The sequence below is a fragment of the Austrofundulus limnaeus genome, unplaced genomic scaffold (genome assembly GCF_001266775.1).
Source record: "Austrofundulus limnaeus strain Quisiro unplaced genomic scaffold, Austrofundulus_limnaeus-1.0 Scaffold550, whole genome shotgun sequence".
Lineage (NCBI taxonomy): Eukaryota > Metazoa > Chordata > Actinopteri > Cyprinodontiformes > Rivulidae > Austrofundulus > Austrofundulus limnaeus.
In genome coordinates this window covers 98,164-106,805 of record NW_013952952.1, presented here as the reverse complement: position 1 = coordinate 106,805, position 8,642 = coordinate 98,164, and positions in this window count along the sequence as shown.

Here is an 8,642-nt window from a genome sequence, read left to right as displayed (position 1 = left end):
GTTACAGATCAGAGTGAGGAAATTACTTAACATGTTAGTTTGAGCTGTGGGAGGAAATAAAACAGAGTAAAGTCTCACAAAACGTGCCGAGGAGGAGGCCTCAGATTTCAGTTCTGCAAAACACACAGTGCAGCACCAATCCTGATGCCAGTCACTTTCTCCAGTTTTGTTTTTAACCTTTTTCTGAATATGTATAAAAGTGGGAATAAAATATTGCAGCATTTTTGTCATAATATCACTTTATTAGAAATCTTGGGGATCATTTTAGACAAAAACTTCAAATTTCACAGACAGGTCAGTGCAGTGGTCCAGTCTAGTTTTTGTCATTTAAGACTTATCAACTGTCAAGCTTCATCTTCCCCTTGATTCCCTTGAGAGGGGTTTTCATGCTTTTGTTTTCTCCAGACTGAATTATTGCAACTCCCTGTAAAGTGGGATTGATCAGTCTCTGCTCCACCATCTTCAGCTGGTCCAAATATTACTGTATTTTATTTTGCTGTGCAGCACTTTGGTTGCCTTGGGATGTGTAAAGTGCTATATAAACTAGAGAAATTGCATTTCCTGCGAAAATGCAAGTGTGAATGCCTGTTGCTGAAAACTTTAGCTGAAAGCTGCTGAAGAAGCTGAAATTGAGCTGAACATGTTTACCAGCAAAAGTACAAGGGTAAGTTGCACTTGAAAAGCTGAAAAAGCAAAAATGAATGCAGAAAACAATTAAAAAAGAGCAAAATGAAGCTGAAATAGCATAAGAAGGCTAAAAGCTAAAGGCTATAAATAGCTAAACATAGCAGAAAGCAACTATAAGAAGCATAAATAACTCAAATTAGCATTTTCATTATTTTTAAAGATCTCATATTTAAAGTCATTTCACGTTGCAGCTCTTTGTCTTTTTCCATTTAGATACTGTTTTTGCAACTTGTAAATTTTCCTGCTCTGTGTAAAAAAAAAAGCGGTAAGACCAGACTAGTGGGGACATTAAACCAGACACAAATAGCCATTCCAACACAACCGCTGCTTCGTCCTGACATAAAAATGACTTCCCAGGCCACGTTGAACCCAAACCTCACCAGCAATACTCCCAGGATGACCATGATTGTGCAGAATGCCCTCTGCTTCGACTGATCAACCCGTTCCCCATCCTTCCCCTGATCTCCCGGGACAGGACGATTCAAAACACACAAAACGGAGAGGCTGCAGAATGACACGATTATCAAAGTGGAACTCAAGAGACACAAGTCGATAATAAAAGTGAAGTTTGTCGTCTTCATCAGAATCATCCCCACAAGGCTGAGCGACCAGGCGCAGCCGATGCTCAGGTTTCTGATCCTGATCCCTTTGTGGTTCTTCAGTTTCAGGTAGGTGATGGGATGAACGACAGCCAGGTAGCGCTCTACACAGGTCAGGATATGAAAGAAAACTTGTCCGAACCAATTGATTGAGGTAAAAAAGTCCCCAACAAATATTACATTGAGGGTATTTTTACAGATGCCAGCCAAGGTGAGGATGTACCCGAAGACGCCGATCAGCTCCATGGTGACCATGTGGTAGGTGAAGCAGTCAGAGTGACTCACCGCTGCCGAGGAGGAGGTGGGAAGCCTTTTCAGACGTTCTTTGACACCATGGTAGAGGATGTAGATACAGAGGGGGAGGATGAGAACAACAATGTTGATCTCAATGGTCATAAAGATGAAGGAGCTTGGCCTTGAAACGAGGCAGTACAAGTACATATTATAGGAAAAGTCAGAGTCGTTGAAGGATGAGGAATAATTTGAGGACATATCTGGAAAAGAAAACAAGTGGAAACAAAATTAATGCCTAAGTGAATAACTTGTTTGGGACAGAGGTCTTAATTAAAATGGTAACACTTTATTTGAACGGGTGTGCATAACTGTCATGACACTGTCATAAATATGACATAACACCTGTCATGAACTCAAATGAGTCCTCATGAATGTTTATGACTGTCATTAAGTGTCATTCGGTAAATTATGACACTTTTAATGCAAAGTTGACATTGTTACATCCGCCAAGGGCGGGGTAATGTTTTCGGTCGCGTCTGTCTGTCTGTCTGTCTGTCTGTCTGTCTGTCTGTATGTCTGTCTGTCTGTCTGTCTGTCTGTCTGTCTGTCTGTCTGTCTGTCTGTCTGTCTGTCTGTCTGTCTGTCTGTCTGTCTGTCTGTCGTTCTGACTGTGGACAACATTACTCAAAAACTTGTGGACGGATTGTCATAACATTTTTACCACGTGAATACTGGGCCAAGGAACACACCTTTAAATTTTGATGGTGTTCTGGATCATGATGCGAATACAGGAATTTTTTTTTTCTTTTAACACTCTGAGATCAGCAAAGCTGTGATGCTTTCACGGGGCTTCTGTAAAAAAAAAAAAACAGTGAGCTGGATTGGACAGCACGGACTTCAAACTTTATAAAAGTAATGTTAAAACCACATTTAGTGATGAATAATTTTTGTCATAATATGCGCATTTACAGAACGTTTTGTGACCAGGAAGTGCGTGACTGCACCATGAAACTTATTTTTCCCATTTCCTCAAACAAACCACATTTCCGAAACAACCAATCAAAACAGTTTGTCTCTACTAGGCTTGTGAACAGAGAGCTGCCGAGCCTCAAAGTTTGGAGACGGGGGGAGCCAGGAAGCACTTTATAAAGAGAGTCAAACCATTACAAACTCATACAAGGGGATAAAACAGACATTTTACATGGTGAAATGTGACTGATGAAAACTTAGGAGCTTAATCTGACACCAGTTTGACCATGAATAACGTCGGGTGACGAGTCTGACTTTTGTTTTTGTTTTTCACATTGAACTCCACGGAGAAGAAATCCCGTGCATACTGCCTGCTTAAATGTTCGCTACGTCAGAACTTATTCAGCAAATGTGTTTCCATCTCTGCTTTTGCGCATTAACTCTTACAGGATGGGGGAAATTGGTCTTGGCGGAGGTTTGCACTCTCCGAGTGCTACTAGTTTGAAATGTCTTTGTTATGACAACTTGACAGTAACCAAGACAAAAAAATGTCTTGACAAGTTAAAGTATTTATAAGCATTTGTAAGTGTAATGACGGTTAATGACATCTTTATAACTAGTCTAACATGTTCCACTTTACTTGAGGTAAGGGAAAACATTAATGAAATATAATGTTCTCATGACAGCCAAAGTTAAGAATAACAACAAATGACAGTGTAATAAAATGTTAAAGTTGATCCTTAAAGAGCTTTTATAACAGGTTAGGATTTTTTGGTTAATGTCAAGTTGTCATAACAAACACATTTTAAACAATGTCAACTTTGCATTAAAAGTGTCATAATTTACCGAATGACACTTAATGACAACAGTCATAAAGATTTACGAGATGTTATGTCATATTTATGACAGTGTCATGACAGTTATGCACACCCTTTCAAATAAAGTGTTACCATTAAAATTTATTGAGGACCTCCCCAAGCAAAGTTTGGAAAGTATTTTATCTTCTATTTACAGTACATGTAAAAAAAACAAATAGATTTAAGACCCTTGGAGTAAACCTGTAAATCTGTTAAACGCTGAAACAACTGTTCACAGCCCAGATCATTCACGTTAATTTTTTACAACACAGACATACACAAATCCACACCAACAGAGTTTAAAACATCACCTACCTCGTCAGTGTTTATTTACAGCTTTCCACCTGCTGTGCATCAAAGTCAGAGCTGGTTGTGGAGTTCTGTCTGAACCAGACGTTCTGGGTCCCTGCAGTGTAATTCATCATTCTGTAAGTTACTGTGACGGGGGACGTTTGCATGCCGCAAGTTTAGTCTTTATTGATTTCACACAGTTCATTTCTGTATGCAAATTTCAGTTTTTATTTACTTGTTTCTTAGAAAATCCAGAAAACAAGACAGAATGTTTTATTTTAAGGCCTCGCTGAAGAACCCATCAGCAGAGGAACATTCCACAGTTTTCCTGTAGGGAACCAGGAGCTCAATAGTTTTTGCTTCTGCTCTCGATGAAGGTGGACGCTTTTCCCCTCTCTATTCAACTTCCCCTTATTTATCCTGCTTTGCTGCAGTTTTTTAAGCCACTCGATATCTTCCAAATTGGAAATTACGGATCTGGCAGGCTGGTCTCTCATCACGATTGTTCAAATGCTTTTCACGGCAAGATTGGGCAAAGGAGAGACTCCTCATGTCCTGATGGGACGTTATGTTGCTGAGTTATGGATTCCTGGGGGAAGTGGAAGATAATTAGCCTGTCGGTTCTGTCGGTCGGGGATGTTGATGATGTCTACATGTTGAGATTATTGATAGCAGGATTTCTGCTCATTTGACTTGGTGAAAACCTGGCCTATCATGAAATTTGGAAAGTGTCGGCAGTCATTTAAGCCTTGATGAGGCTGCCTGGCCTGTGAGATGGAATATGCCGAGCTGTCAACACTCAGACTCAAACGCTTTTGGAGCAGAAACACAAACTGAAGGTGATCCTTGCTGAGAGTCACAGGTCTGATGTACTTCCAGAGCTCACTGGTGGAATGGAACAGATCTTGGAGAAGTTGTGCTTGGTGAGGTGAGAACAAACAAAGAATTCAGATGATTGAGAGGTTCTAGTGGGACATTAAGTCGGACGGTAAATCAACAGCGTCGGCCTGTACAAAAACAAATCATGATTATCTGAATCTGGCTCCACTGTGTGGCCTTGAAGGCTAGATATTTCAATCCTGGATGTTATGTCAACTGACACTCTGTCCTCCCATCCCCCCACCCCCTCACGTCTGTGAACTGGTATCTGAGAGCTACTGGAGGTCGACCTGATGAACGCTACATAATTATTGTGGAACTATGGCTAAGCGGGCGCTGTTCTTTCATTTCACAGATGCACACACGTACACATACAACACTTTCATGGTTTCAGATACCCTACTCCCCCAACTCATTGCCTTCGCTGGCTCGCTTCATTATTAACAATAAACTTGTTATTATAATAACAATTTTTCTGATTTTTTACATTGTCAGCCCTTGTTCATTATTTTGGCAACATGTCCGTAATGATAAATCCACTCCTACTCTTCCTGGTTAGGGTCGACATTGCTGCAGTAAATCACACGATCACATGACCAAGACACTATTGTTGTTCTAAAGGCCTCGCCTCGTTGAGCACTGCCCAGGAATGAGCCTCTTCTAAATTCACAAAAAAAAGTAGACTGGAGAGAAAAACTATGACCCCCTTAATAATAATAAATTCCATTTAGACTCATCAAACAACTGAAAGCTCCTCTCAAAAACCTGATTCTTCTCATTGCTTCTGCAAACACAAAGTCTTCATCCCAGCTGCTTCAGGAGTCCTCTGCTAAGTCTGAAATCCAATATTTAATGCACATTTTCTGTGTTTTACCTGTATTAGGCTTCTAAATGAATCAGTCAACTTATACAACATTTATTTATTGTCACATGGTACAGTATTTATAGGTACACAAACAAAAAACAGGCTGATTTTGTTTGAAAACAATGAGTCTCAAATGAAATGTTTTTTTTTTCCTTTTTGATTTTCATAGCATGATTGCTTCTAACTTACATTTGTCTAAAAGCCAAATAATTTAATGTATAGTTCAAATTAAAATTAAATTAGAATGTTAAACAAAAATGCAAGGCAACATAAAACCATCATGTTCACAAAATAACAGAAACAAGCTGGATCATTCAAAAAATTCACAACTCATTTATTTATTTATGTTCTAACAATATTCTGCCTTCAGTTTCTGTGGGTTTCTGCTGTTAGTGGCATCATTTTTGTTACGCTCAGTTTAGGTTTAATAATTATCAGATGAGACATTTCGGCAGTATAGTGATGCTGCAGGTGCATGTGCAAATGTGACGTCACTAACAGGTGCTGATTTAGTGATTCCAAATATTGTGAAAATATAAATGATGTTTAGAGCGCCCTCTGCCGGACATTTGTTTATTGTAACTTTTAAACAAAGGTTTTTCTCAGGTTTTAGCTGTGAATAAACAAATGAAAAATCACTGACTCTTTTTCCTGCAACACATCAACTTCCCCGCTCTCTGAAGGAACAAAAGCGGTAAAACAAGAGTGCTGGGCATATTAAACAGAGACGCACATGTTATTGTTAAACACAAGCCTCCTCCTCCTAATGCATCCTGCACAGTCCAGAGCAGACCCCAAGCAAACCTCAGCACCAGCGCTCCCAGAATCAGCACAACGGTGTAGAACGCTCTCAGCTTTGATTTGTCCACTCTGTCCCTGCTCTGGTCCCCCAGAGGAGGGCGAATCAGAGCCCAGAGAATAGAGAGGATGAAGAAGGAGATGCCCAACAGTGATATTATTAAAAGAGACAAATCCATGAAGATTAAAAAGTTCAGCATTGCCAAACCTACCATTACAAAGCAGAACATCCAGACACAAGTGATGGCAATGTTTCTGATCCAGATTCCTTTTTTGGTCTTCAGCTTCCTGTGAGTGATGGGATGAACGACGGCCAGATAGAGCTCCGCACAGGTCAGGATGTGAAACAACGTCTCACCGTACCAAGTAAACTTAGAAAGAAGCAACCCCACTAACATCAGGACAGTATTCGACCAGATGACGCCGAAGAGGCTGAAGGTGTACCCAGAGATCCCGACCAGCTCCATGACTGACACGTGGCAGGTGAGACACTCAGGGTTACTCATCGCTACAGCTGAAGGGGTGGGGCGACTTCGCCAGTACTGCTTGAGGCAAGAGTAGAGGATGAAGACGTAGAGAGGGAGGATGAGGAGGATGTAGGTGGTGAAGAAAGCTATGAAGATGAAGGGTTGTGAACTGGTGCTGATGCAGGTGATGTAGGAGAGGAGACTGGGGCTGACAAATGGGAGATGAGGAGGGAAGGAGCCATTGGAGGATGTGGAGTTTGATATCATATCTAAAAGAGACAAAGAATAAAACCTTTAAATGAAATATATAAAACTTTATATTGATTTATAATAAAAACATTTCAAGTTTTCTCTTTCCTTTTTTCCAGGCTTGATTACTGCCAGACCTGTGGATTGAAGAAATCACTTAAATAAAGCAATCAGAAAATATACTGAGTCCTTGAAGTATCAAAATTTAAGACAAAACTACCAGAAATACAGTATGTTGTTTTCATGTGCAGTTTTCAGGTTACTTTATTTAAATCATGCGTTTTCTGTAGAACTGAAAAAGTGCATGTAGTGACCAAAACATGTGAAAATAAACCCAGGAGGTGACTTCAGTTTTATACAGCATTATTTTTTTAGTTTTTAAATTCAATATTTTTTATTTTTTGAGTCTTTTAGAGTAAAAACATTAAAAGAACACTCACCTTGTCTGTTGTTCTGACCTTCCTCCTGCCTCACAGAGTCACACATTCATTTCTTCTGTAAAACGTCACTGGGTGTGTTTGGATGCTTTTGCATAAATTTGAAAATAAACTTAGAATCTGTCAATCATTTTTCATGCTTCATTAAAAAAGGCAAAGTTTGCCTATGTGTAACCATGAAAAAAATAACAAAATAACAATTACCTTTCAGATATTTTCTTTAATTTTTAAATTAAACAAATTAATTTCACAGAACATTGTATTATTATTATTATTATTATTATTATTATTATTATTATTATTATTATTATTATTATTATTATTACTAGTAGTAGTAGTAGTAGTAGCAGTAGTAGTAGAAGTGGTAGTAGTAGTATTACAGTTGTTTCAAATATTTTATTTTGAAACCAAAATCCATAGTACCAATAATAATTTCCCCTTTAAATAAAAGTAGCTGGAATTTGAATTAGACATCACCTGACTGCTTGGCAGAAAATCTGCTTTTTAAAACTGTCCCAAACTATTTTTTAACCATATCTCTGTAAAATATAACTTAAAATTGACTAAAATGCTTTAAAACATTACCACTTCATTTTGATGTAGTCGAGGTTTAAACCATTTCATTGGTAGGGTCGATGGTTAGCTTCAGAGCTAAACTAACAAACCAAAAAATTAAAAATAAAAATCGGAAGCTTCTATGTTGAATAGTTGTTGAGTTACAAGCATTTTTGTTTGTCCAGACCCCTTTTCAGATGGAGCCCCCTCCTCAAATATGAGGTCAGTCATTAAACTGTTGGCTGGTGCAACGTAGATTGGACACATCTAAATTCCTGCCAAATTTCACGTTGATGAGTGCAGCTGTTTCTGTATGGCTGACCAAAAATCTCTCTAAAATAATAATAATAATAATAATAATAATAATAATAATAATAAACTCTGCTTTGCATGTGGGGCCATAATAAATACAAAGACTGAATTGGTTTTATTTGATATTTCTATGCAGTTTGCATCTTTAACCACTTGGTGGCGCTCTATCATGGCCATGATTTTTTTTTCACCATTTTTTAACTTTCAATCCAGTTTAACCAGAAGTAGATCTGATAACAATTAATCATTTTTTGTCAGCTTTGTGATTTATTCAGACAAATGCATCATATTTTATATAAATGTAAAAAGAAAATGTTTTTGTCTAAAAAATGAAACATCATACATGTGGGTGTGATGCTTTGCTAAAACAAAAAAAAAAACTTGTTAAAAACAAAACTGTTAATAAAACACAGAATGCATTCAGATGTATAAAAGTGATAAAT